The 12,855-nt window shown below is 45.1% G+C and overlaps 1 protein-coding gene across 1 annotated transcript in view; it reads left to right on the forward strand.

Moving 5' to 3' along the window:
• XPO7 (exportin 7) overlaps nt 1-12,855 on the forward strand; it is a 4,001,819-nt gene that overhangs the window by 137,044 nt on the left and 3,851,920 nt on the right. The window lies entirely within an intron of this gene.

Here is a 12,855-nt window from a genome sequence, read left to right on the forward strand (position 1 = left end):
TTAGATCACTGCTGCAGTAGCCAAAGTTGGATGGCTTGTATCTTGTCAGGATGTAATGGCTATCCTGATGTTCATCGTGCATACAGCTGCAGTCATAACAGATGGGTTTTCCTGCCGTCAGGCGGGTCCTTGGTCGGCCGAATTCCAAAGTCTAGGTCCGGCGTCGGTTGTCGTCGCTTCCTCCCTGACGTCAGTGCGACAGGGGTATAAAAGAACCAGCCGACGCCATTTTCTTCAGTCTTTCTTGCTGCGCGGTGCCCGAAGCAGAAGCAGATCGCAAGTGCCGGTCGGCCAGCTCCTGAGATTACGAATATTTTGCAACCGAAGTCTTCTTGAAAGCTAAGTACCCCATTGGGGAAACTTTTCTTGCCTCAGACCGATGTCAGACAAAGTTAATTGCATTTCATGTGGGAAGCAAATACTGCATAAGGATTTTCATTCCCTCTGCATTCCTTGCTTAGGCCCAGACCACGACGTCTCGGCCTGTCGCTTTTGTGCTACATTCAACAGACGCACCATTAAGCGTCGGTGAGTTCGCCCAACACTATTTTGGCAAAAAATTTAATTACATTATGTCGTCGGATACTCAGACTCCAGTTTTGAGTAAAAGACGCAAAGATAAGGACCGACATACGAGGTACGCGGCTTCTACCGACACCACGCCAAAGCCGACTACAGGTGGTCCAGTTCTCAGTGAGGCGCCTACTACCGACGACACTTCATTGGCGGTGTCTACTGTACCCGAGGTCGCAGGCTCTTCGGCCCACACCCCGACTACAGATACCGAAGCCACTCTTGGCGGTGAAACTCAGAGTTTAGACAGGTCTGCCACCTCTCAAGGTGTCTTCAGGCCTTCCTCCTCTTTTTCCATCAAGGCTTTCACTAAGTCTAAAGCAGCCATGCATACTAAAAGACAAGTTCCACAGGGCCCTTCTCAAGGCCCCATGCCTAAAAAGCAGATGCTCAAAATGGCTGAGGATTTGATTACTCTTATCAGGGGTTCTCAACCCCGGACAAAGGCCCAGAGTGGAGGAAGAATCCCCCTCCTCGGACCAGGCCTCCATTATTTCAGAACATTCTGATGACCAGGAACATTCATACTCCCCTTTTGAAGATTCTGATGCAGAGTCCATTCCCCCCCCCCCCCCGGATTACTCTTTTGGGGAAACCTTGCATACCTTGAGGGAACACTTCCACTGGGAAGGCCAAGAGTACTCGGACTCCAAGAAAAGGCTTAGGGATTTTCTCTTGCTCCCTCAGCACAGGCATCTGGCTATACCTCCTGTCTTAGACATTCTAGATGATATGTATTCGGAGGCCTGCCTTAACCCAGACTCTTTACCTCCAGCCCCAGTCAAGCCTGACGGGTATTACCAGGTTTCTGACTCACACCAATTCCTATACAAAAGCCATGCGGCTGACCCAGAAACTATCTCACAGGGCCCCAAGGGAATTAAGGCCTCCACTGCTAAAAATCCATTACCTTCAGAGAGAGATTCCAGAGCTTTAGAAAGGTGGGGGAAAAAGGTATACACCTCGGCCATCTTAACCATGAGGGCATTAAACTGCCAGTTCCATATGTTAAAGTACCAACAGTTGAACAACCAGACTTGAAGGAGTTGCAGGATTTGATGCATAGTGCAGAACAAGTTAATAAACATTCCTTGCAATGTCAAGATGAATTTTTGTGGAATACCTAAATGGTACCACAGAATTTTTAAAATTTTTCAAAAATTTCACAAAAATTCACTGAAATACCTTGATGTTAACATGATAAAAACTGGTTGAAAACTTGAGTAGTCTAGATAGAATAGAAAAGAGATTTTTCTTTTCCTTCTCTTCACTACCTCACTCACACCACCCCAGAATTGAAGAGTGTTATAAGGAGATTTTATTAAAGCTTGTGTAGAATGACTTCTGATGATGCATGTTTGAACAGGAACCGATTGATAGAGTTTCCAAAGGAAGTCTCATTGATGGAGGAAGAAAGGAAGGTGCCCCTGTATGTTGTAAAAAAATTATGTTGCAATTCTCAAAAGAACAAATCACAAACACAACAAAGAAGTAAATAAATTAAAATATCGTCGTATATCATTCCACATATGATGGACAAGCTGGTGTGATCAAATCAAATTTTTTTTGACAAATGATTAACTTTTTCTAAAGTTTCTGACTTAAATCACATTTCCAGGGTGATGAAAAACATATTTATAGGAAGGGAACACCCTGAAGGATATTTTGAAAGAGGTAGTAAAGAATTCAAGGTAGCTTAGCAGGTACAAAAAAGCTGGTGTATTTAAATGTGGTGCTTGTAATTATTGTTCTTATTTGATTACATGATGAATATGCTTCACCTCAAAATCTAGATCCATCATCAGAGCCAGGGGGGGAGACCCCGACAGACTTAATTGATGGAAAGGACGGAGGGAGGATGGGAGATCACCAAAGACTCCACATCCGTCTGGGGAACAAAATCCCAGTACATGTGAGGCACCTGCCTCGCTGGCCTTTGTTCAGAGAAATCTTGACCAATGGATGGAGAGGCAAAAAATGGGTATAGTTCCCCATATACTAAAAAGGGGGCTAAAAGCACAAAAGCCATTTAGGCTAGTTGTAAATGCCCTTGGGCAGATAGCCTAGTATGAACCTATGAACCTATGAACCTATGATCTCACTTAAGTAGAGTAACTCAAATGCATTCTTATGTACAATGATGTTTTTTTTGGCTGCTTTTTTAAGTTGGATGATAGTATAAAAGCAGTTAACTGAATGTATTAGTGTAATCTGGTGATTTGATTCAGTATTTTTTTTTTTTGAACTGTTCGGCTTAATAAATTTGTGTGCCTACCTAGCAGTGGTTCAGGGTGCTTTGTTTCTGATTCCTTGCAATGTGGTTTTGATGCTTTAGAGGCCTCATGTAGAGCTGCTGTTACAGGATCAGTCATACGTAGACATGCCTGGCTCAAAGAGCAAACCTTACCAGATCATGTCAAAGCTAAATTACTAGATGCCCCTCTGCAAAACGATGTATTTGATGTTAAAGAAAATGGAGGAAAAGGCTAAATCAATGCAAACAGTGAAAGATTTCCTACAGGTACATCCTCCACGTTTCAGTAGAAATTGGTCCTTTCCAGCCACGGACAGACCCCAAAGAGGTAGATACAGGCGCCCGAGGGGCAGAGGGCAATCTCAAGGATCGTTTAGAGGCAGACAATGGCAAGCACCTACACAGAGGTGGTGAGGATAGTTCACAGCCATTCAGAAAGCAGACCCAATGACTTTCCCCTTTGCATGCCAAGCAAGGCTCAAATGGCAGCACCTTTAGGCGGAAAACTGGCATTATTTTCAAAAAATTGGCATATTGTCACAAAAGACAAATGGATCCTGGACATTATAGACAGAGGCTATAGATTCCATTTTCACACCCTTCCAAGAATGAGAGGCATGCCAAACCTGCCACACAATCAAAGGGCAGAGGCACAAAAACAAATTTCAGATCTCATGGACATGAAAGCTATTCAAGAGGTACCTACACAAGAACAAGGTCAAGGTTTTTACTCCAGACTATTCCTGGTACGAAGGAAGGGAAAAGATTGGAGACCTATTTTGGACCTATCCATCCTAAACACATTTCTACTCGTACCAAAATTCAAGATGCTCACATTACAGCAACTTCTTCCCATGCTGGGCAAGGAGTTTTGGCTGGTAACATTGGACCTCAAGGAGGCATACCTGCATGTCCCAATCAGACAAAGCTGCAGAAGATACCTCAGATTTCTTGCAGGTTCAATCCACTATCAATTCTCTGCATTGCCCTTTGGCTTATCTACTGCGCCCAGAGTATTCACCAAGTGCCTGGCATCAGTGATTGCCTATTGCAGACTTCAAGGGATACAAATTTACCATTATCTGGACGACTGCCTGATCCAAGCGGACAGCAAACAAATACTACTGGAACATCTGGCATATGTGACACGGTTACTGCTTTCTCTGGGATACACCATCAACAAGGAGAAATCAAGGCTAACACCATCTCAGAAAATAACCTTCCTGGGTGCCAGCTTGGACACAAACACCCAGATGGCATACCTTACGTCAGAAGAACAAGGGCAATTATCCCAGTACTACAAATCACTAGCAAAAAGTACCAGGCTTACTGCAAGGAAAATCCTGCAGGCTCTGGGATTCATGGCATCTTGCATTCTTCTAATCCCATGTGCAAAGCTGCATATGAGGAAACTTCAATGGTACCTAAAAAATCTATGGTCTCAACACAGTCACAGCTTGGAAGCAATTATACCAATAATTCCATGTCTGCAAAAGGAATTTCTATGGTGGGCCCAAGCATGTCAAGTAAACACAGGCCTTCCATTCTGCAAGCCTCAAGCAAAACAAGTCATAACCACAGACGCCTCGGATTACGCCTGGGGGGTGCACATGAAGGACAGGTGCATTCAGGGCAGATGGTCCCAAAAGGAAAAGCACCTTCACATCAATCAAAAAGAAATGCTAGCAGTAATAAATGCAATTACAGCTTTCAAGGACTTCCTGCATCCAGGACAATTACTGATAAGAACAGACAACACCACAGTAATGTGGTACATAAACAAGGAGGAACACACTCATACCCCTTGTGCAGACTAGCCATGACTCTTTGGAACTTGGCTCTGGAAAGACAAATCGAACTTCAAGCACAGTACTTGCCAGGACTGGAAAACAGACTGGCAGACACTCTGAGCAGGAATATGACAGATCCACACGAATGGAAGCTGCATCCACAGGTGTTTACGGAGATAATCCAAGTGTGGGGGAGGCCAGACATAGATCTTTTTGCCTCCCACAGGAACCATCAATTGAAAAAGTTTTGTTCAAGGACCTTCCATCCAAAGGCCTGGAAAGTGGACGCCCTTTCATTCAGTTGGGCAACATGGACAGTTTATGCATTCCCACCTCTGCCTCTTCTGCCCAAGGTGCTTTTGAATGCAAGAACAGACAAACCGAGGATGATACTGATTGCTCCAGCCTGGCCAAGGCAACACTGGTATCCACTCCTGAGCAGCCTAACACATACTCCTCCCTGGTCCCTGCCTCTAATACCTCTTCTGCTGATGCAGAACAGCTACAAAACCCTTCACAGTCAGCTGAAAACACTCAACCTCGCTGCGTGGAAAATTCCTTAACACCATATCAGACTCTACTCTCCAAGGAGGTGCAGGATGTCATTTTGGAGGCCAGAAGACCATCTACAAGAAAAGCTTACTCCGCAAAATGGAAGCGGTTTTGCTGCTGGAATGAGAAAAGAAGACAGGACCCTAGAAAATTGAACTTGCCTCAGGTTTTACAGTACCTAGCTGAACTGCTGAACAGTGGACTTTCATTTTCTTCCATTAAAATACACGCCTCAGCCATTTCTGCAGAATTCAACACGGATCCTCCTTTATTCTCTCACCCTCTCTTACGGCAGTTCCTCAGAGGGGCTAAGAATATAAGACCTCCAAGGAAGCAACCCATACCAGCCTGGGACCTTAATTACATACTAGAAAAAGTAACATTGCCTCCCTTTGAACCTGCTGCCTCAACAGATCTGCAATATTTGTCCTGGAAAACAGCTTTCCTTCTGGCCATCACTTCAGCTCGTAGGGTTTCTGAACTACAGGCCCTCATGGTGGTGCAGCCCTTCCTCATCTTCCATCAGGATAGGGTTTCCCTTCGTACTAATCCATCTTTTATGCCAAAAGTGGTATCCAGGGTAGCCTTAAACCAAGCCATACACCTACCTACCTTCTATCCTAATCCTCAAAACAAAGGGGAAAGGCTGCTTCACTCTTTAGACATTCATAGGCAGCTACGTTACTATTTGGACAGAACAAAGTCCTTCAGGAAATCAGAACAACTTTTTGTGTCCTATGCCGTAGGGGCTCAAGGGAAACCAGTTACCAAACAGACCATTTCCAAGTGGATTGGCCACTGCATACGATTTTGTTACTCCTATCATGGGAAATCTGTTCCTACTGGTATCAGATCTCACTCCACCAGGGCCACAGCCACCTCTACAGCCTTCCTCAGAGATGTGCCTACTAAGGATATTTTGGAGGCAGCCACTTGGAGTTCTGTACATACCTTCACAAAACACTACCACCTGCCCTTATACTCCAGAACAAGAGCAGGCTTCGCCACTGCTGTTTTGCAGGGCATTCTGGCTCAACCCAGTTCCTCATAGTACCTACCCACCCTATGCATATTTTTGGGACTCTACCCATCTGTGATTACTGCAGCTGTATGCACGATGAACATAGTACAGTTCTGTACCTACCATAAATGTAGATGTTCGAGTGCTAATACAGCTGCAGTACAGGTTTCCCTCCCTCCTTCCCCTCTTGGTTAGGGCATGGGGCCTAACAACCTCTTCATACCTCCTGACTGGGTTATCCTGTTATGTTTTATTTGCTTGCTTACACTGATTTTGCATTACATTGCATTGCTTGCATATGTGGATAAGCTTTACTTATGTATTGCCTTCCTTTTGGGGGCACCTGACATCTGGGGCAAGAAAGACTGAAGAACATGGCGTTGGCTGTGTCTTATATACTCTGGCCTTCCTGACGTCAGAAGAGTAAGCGACGACACCCGACGCCGGACCAAGACTTTGGAATTCGTCCGACCGAGGGACCGCCTGACGGCTGAAAACCCATCTGTGATTACTGCAGCTGTATTAGCACTCAAACATCTACATTTATGGTAGGTACAAAACTGTACTTTCTTCACTCTGACTCCCTCTCAGGGACAGATTCCCAGGGACGCTCTAACCCACATTTGGCCCCCCGGTCTCCTTTATGCCTTCCCTCCGGTTCCCCTCCTGCCGAGGGTGATACAGAAGGCAATTTACCTGGAGAGTGACATGATTTGATTGCCCCGCACTGGCCTCGTCAGGTTTGGTTCCCCTTCCTTCGGAGGTATGCGGTGGAATGTCCATGGTGTCTGGACCCCGTGCCAGACCTGTTGACTCAGTCAGGACAGTCTCACCCATCTCTCAGGTCCTTGAGGTTGGCTGCTTGGTTACTCCACTTCCATCCTTAGTCAGGGACAGTTCCCTCTCTCCAGAGGTTATCCACATTTTGTCCTCTTCTCACAAACCTTCCACTATCAAACTGTATTCCAGCAAATGGAAGAGGTTTGCCCTTTGGGCACAGCGACGAGGTATAGACCCTCTTACTGCCCCAGTACCGGAGGTCTTAAATTTCCTGGCCTCTCTTTTTCAGTTGGGCTCTTCAGTTTCCACGATTAAGGTTCAGCTAGCGGCCATCTCTAATTTTCATGTTTCTTTTGAACCTTCATTAATGGCAAACAAGCTTTGCAAGGCTTTCCTTAAAGGAGCGTGGCTCCTTAGGCCCCCAATATCTCATCCTGTGCCCCCTTGGGACCTGAATATGGTCCTGGCTGCCTTAACTGCCCGCCCCTTTGAACCAGCAGCTACCTATGATATGAAATTCCTGTCTTGGAAGACCGCTTTTTTAGTGGCCATAACTTCGGCCAAGCGGGTTTCAGAGCTCCAGGCTCTTTGTTCTAATCCTCCCTATTTGATTTTTCACAAAGATAGAGTGTCCCTTAAATTAAATCCCTCTTTTTTACCAAAGGTAGCATCTTCTTTCTGCATTCAACAGTCCCTAGAGCTCCCTGTATTTTTTCCCAAATTCTCCAATAACGCAGAATATATCTTTCATCAGTTGGATGTCCATAGACAACTGCGTTTATTTGAACAGGACTACTCAGGCGAAGTCAAATCAACTGTTTGTGTCCTTTGCAGTAAACAGGTTGGGTCAACCAGTGGCTAAAACCTCCATAGCCAAATGGATTAAAGATTGCATCTGTTTCATTTATTCGCAGGCTGACAAAGAGCTTCCCTTTCCAGTTAGGGCTCATTCTACCAGGGCAATGGCTACTTCTGTAGCATTCCACTCCAAATTATCAATAGATGATATTTGTGCTGCGGCTACCTGGACTTCTCCGCACACTTTCATTTCTCATTACAAAATAGATGTGTCTTCTCGAGGCAGGGCTTCCTTTGGTTCCACAGTTCTCAGGAGTGTTTTCCAATGAGCCACCCGGGATTTAGGTGCTAGGGACGCTGTCCCATCAGTTATGAATGTAGGCGAGATAGGATCCCATTACATCTTTTAGTTATGTACTTACCATAACTTCGGATGTATGGGATCCATCTCGCCTACATTCATTCGTACCCACCCTCCTTTCCCCCTTCCATTCGGATTTAGAGGAAATGTTGGTCCATTTGGAAATCTTCTCTTGAAGAACTTTAGTTGGTTGGAGTAACTGGTATTTTTCTGTGTTTGCATGCAAGTATGAAAGCGAACAAACAAGATCTGGGGAAGCAGGTGTGGTGCATCCTGGGATAGAGGGTAGCCAGCCAATAAGAGACTTCGTTCTAGTATACTAGTTGGCCGAGTCGGAGCCGATGGATCTGCTCCGAACCCATCAGTTATGAATGTAGGCGAGATGGATCTCATACATCCGAAGTTATGCTAAGTACATAACTAAAAGCTTAGTAATTTTCAGCAATGTTTTTAGGGGAAGGAAAACATGGTCGCTTGATACTTTGTACTGACTTTTGTTGAAATCACTAACAGTGTTTCATGTTTCTTTCTCACCTTATCTGAAGAATGACTTACTGGTTCTTCAGTTCCTTCTTCTAGACACAAGAAAAAGATAATTAAAAGAGCCTTTAACGGGTCTGCAAGCTGCCTGCTTGCATCAGTCGCAGATGGGTGAACCAGCAGTGGTTACTTCTGGTTCCTCAGACCACTCCTCTCTCTCTAATTTCCTATGGTGTAGTCCCTTCATCAGCTGTGGACTTTGGAGTAACACACGTCCTCTACATCTGTTGGTATATCCTCTTGTCCTCTGGGCATGGGAGAACCACATTTTGCCTTTTGTGAGGAATTTGATGGGAATATTCAACTGCCAGGCCAGACTAAGATGCGCATTTCCATGGGTGATGCCTCTGACCTGTCAGTCTGTCTCTAGAAATTCCTTGTAAAAAACAGTTAAACCTTCATCTTGCCTCTTCCACTATCAGCATAGAGAGGGAGTATTTACTTGTTTGTGTCAGGGCTAAATTTAAGCTCTTAATCCTTCACATGTTAGCTTTTTTGGTAAAAGAAAAAGTTCAGTTTGTGAGCTTTCCCAGTGTGAAGAATAGGGAAAGGAATTGAAGAGAGCAGATTCTGTTGTTGGAATTGAAGAGAGCAGATTCTGTTGTTGGAATTGAAGAGAGCAGGTGCTGTTGTTGGAATTGAAGAGAGCAGGTGCTGTTGTTGGAATTGGAGAGCAGGTGCTGTTGTTGGAATTGAAGAGAGCAGGTGCTGTTGTTGGAATTGAAGAGAGCAGGTGCTGTTGTTGGAATTGAAGAGAGCAGGTGCTGTTGTTGGAATTGAAGAGAGCAGGTGCTGTTGTTGGAATTGAAGAGAGCAGGTGCTGTTGTTGGAATTGAAGAGAGCAGGTGCTGCTGTTGGAATTGAAGAGAGCAGGTGCTGCTGTTGGAATTGAAGAGAGCAGGTGCTGCTGTTGGAATTGAAGAGAGCAGGTGCTGCTGTTGGAATTGAAGAGAGCAGGTGCTGCTGTTGGAATTGAAGAGAGCAGGTGCTGCTGTTGGAATTGAAGAGAGCAGGTGCTGCTGTTGGAATTGAAGAGAGCAGGTGCTGCTGTTGGAATTGAAGAGAGCAGGTGCTGCTGTTGGAATTGAAGAGAGCAGGTGCTGCTGTTGGAATTGAAGAGAGCAGGTGCTGCTGTTGGAATTGAAGAGAGCAGGTGCTGCTGTTGAATTGAAGAGAGCAGGTGCTGCTGTTGGAATTGAAGAGAGCAGGTGCTGCTGTTGGAATTGAAGAGAGCAGGTGCTGCTGTTGGAATTGAAGAGAGCAGGTGCTGCTGTTGGAATTGAAGAGAGCAGGTGCTGTTATTTCTCCTTGGGCAGCAGGTTCTGATTCTGAGAAAAGCATTTCTGCTGTTTTCCCTATGAAGAGTTTTGCTTTTTGAAACTGTCTCTAGAATGAAGCAGTATTTTCCATGGGAACAAAATGACGTTAGTTTGTTTGAAAATATTATGACTTGTTAAACCTGGAATTTATTCAGCCTACTTCTTTTCCTCAAGTTCTTCCAGGTTTGGAGGATGGCAGTCAGCCTGCAGCCCCCCAGTAAGGCAGATAGACTGCATAAAGTTCCTCAAGATTCCAAATATAGATTTTTCTCATCTCCGATCTGACGCATTGATTTCCCTGTCAAATCCTCCTTTGCTTGGTTTAATGCAAATCTCTTCCCCCTGACAAGGATGAGAGAGCTTTTGATAGATTTAGGAAACGTTTTCTTCTGCCAGTTTTATTTCTAGGATTCTCAATTGTCAAGCTCACATGTTAAATATTTTGCTTCTTTTGAGAATATAAAGAACGTAACTGCCACTTGTCCTTCCTCTGAGGGTAGTTCCTCTCTTATTTCTGTTTAAGTAACCAAACATTCGTTGATGTGTGCTTATGATGCAGCTGATACCTCTCTGAGCAGCAGCACCTGGGTCTTTTCTGACAAGATTTGCATGGTTTCATTCTCTAACTTTTTCTGAATGTGTAAAACCTAAACTTTTTTGATTTTTCCTCTTGATAGGGATACAACAGCCAGCTTTCCAAGCAGTCATGTCAGCTTGAACTTAGCAGATTAAAAAGACAGGTTTGGTGACAAGTCCTTCAGAATTTTTCTGTGGTTGAAGAAAGTGCTTCTCTAAGGCTTTCAAGGATCGTTGGTTGGCTTGTCCTGTTCCTCTGCTGGGCAGTTAAGCTCCCTTTGGGGGGGGGGGGGGGCATCACCTTTAAAAAAAAATAGTGCTCTGTATTTCCTGTTCAGGAAAGTTATTTTTAAGCTAGGAGTTTATATATATTAATGGATTGTCACGAGACTTAATTGTACATCTGATGTCTTCATTCCTCCTCATGATAAGGTCTCGTATTTGGCTCGGCCACATTCTGAAGTATTGGATCCGACTCTCAAACTCCTCCCTCTTACCCATAATGTACTACATATACCCAAGCACCCCAGATCTCATTTGCTGCTTCAGTGTACCGGATGCAGGTCATGTGCTCTCAAGCTGTGGATAATTTTAATTCAGAGTTTCTCTTGTAATCTAGCCTTGGTTGTTCAAGTCCTCCCTCCGTTTTGTTCTTTCAGGTAGGGTGTGTGTTGTGTGATTCCTGCAAAAAAAAAAAAAAAAAAAAAACTGTTGCCTTTTATCTTGTTAGCTTAAACTGTATTTTCTTAGTGTAGTTCTTTCAGATGTTCGTGTTACACTGCTGCAGTCATTACACTTGGGTTATCCTGCCGTCAGGCGGTTCCCCAGTCGGCCTGAGTTCCAAAGTCTTGGTCCGGCGTCGGTTGCTGTCGCCTCCTCCCGGACGGCAGTGCGACAGGGGTATATAAGATGCAGCAGACACCATTTTCTTCAGTCTTTCTTGCCGTGCAGTGCCCGAAGCAGAAGCAGTTCGCAAGTGCCGGCCGACTCCTGAGATTTTCATTCCGAATCCAGAACCGAAGTCTTCTAAAAAAGCTAAGTACCCTGTTGGGGAAACTTTTTCTTGCCTCAGACTGATGTCAGTAAAAGTTAATAACGGTATTTCTTGTGGGAAGCAAATACCTCCTAAGGATTTCCACTCCTATTGTATTAGATGCCTAGGCCCTGACCACGACGTCACTGGTTGTCGGTTTTGTGCTAGGTTTAACAAGCGCACTGTTAAACGTCGGTTTGATTTTGCCCGACATTATTTTGGCAGAAAATTCAATTACACCATGCCGTCGGAACTTCCGACGACCGCAATGCATAAAAAGGACAAGGACAGGCATCCGACGCCCAAAACTGACGACGAGGCCTCTTCTAGGCCGGTCGCCGGTTCTCTGGTTTTCAGCGAGGCGCCTTCGCAGCCCCTGATGACCGCTTCCACAGAACCACAGGCCGCCTCCGACTCCCACGTGGAGCTGGCTGGGCCTTTGGACGCACTAGGTATTCAGCTTTCCGATCCAAACCTTACAGAGGGAACAGAAGTAGCTGAGCAATCCACAGCTACAGAGGGTGTTTTCAGACCTACCCAGTTAACCATTAAACCCTCTGCCAAGTCTAAGCCCCCCTTAAAAGCAAAGAAACAGACTCAACTCTCTCCAGGACAGGCTTCCATGCCTAAGAAACCAATGTTAAAAATGGCCGAGGACCTAATCACCCTGATCAGGAGGTCCCATCCTCCTCCTGATAAAAGGCCCAGGCAGGATGCAGACTATGAATCTTCCGACCAGGTGTCCATTTCCGTAGACTCTTCCTTGGACCTAGGATATTCTTTACCCCTTTATGAGGATTCTGATGCTGAGGAATCAATTCCATCAGCCTCTCCACCTGAGGATTATTCCTTTGGGGAGACCTTACATACCATGAGGGAACATTTCCATTGGGAAGGCCAGGATTACTCAGAATCCAAGAAAAGGCTCAGAGACTTCCTTTTATTGCCTCAACACAGACCCCTTGTTATCCTGCCAGTTTTAGATATTGTGGGTGATGTGTACACTGAATCCAGTTTAAACCCTGACTCCTTAGCCCCCAGCTCCAGTTAAACCTGATAGATACTACAGAGTCCCTGACTCTCACAAATTTCTGTACAAAAGCCCTGTTGCTGACCCTGAACCTATTTCGCAGGGACCCAAAGGGATTAAGGCCTCATCAGCAAAAAACCCAGTTCCCTGTGACAGAGATTCCAGAGCATTAGACCGATGGGGAAAGAAGGTATATACGTCTGCAACTTTAGCAATGAGAGCCTTGAA

This window comes from Protopterus annectens, chromosome 9.part0 (assembly GCF_019279795.1).
Source record: "Protopterus annectens isolate FY-2018-M chromosome 9.part0, PAN1.0, whole genome shotgun sequence".
In the NCBI taxonomy this organism is placed as follows: domain Eukaryota; kingdom Metazoa; phylum Chordata; order Ceratodontiformes; family Protopteridae; genus Protopterus; species Protopterus annectens.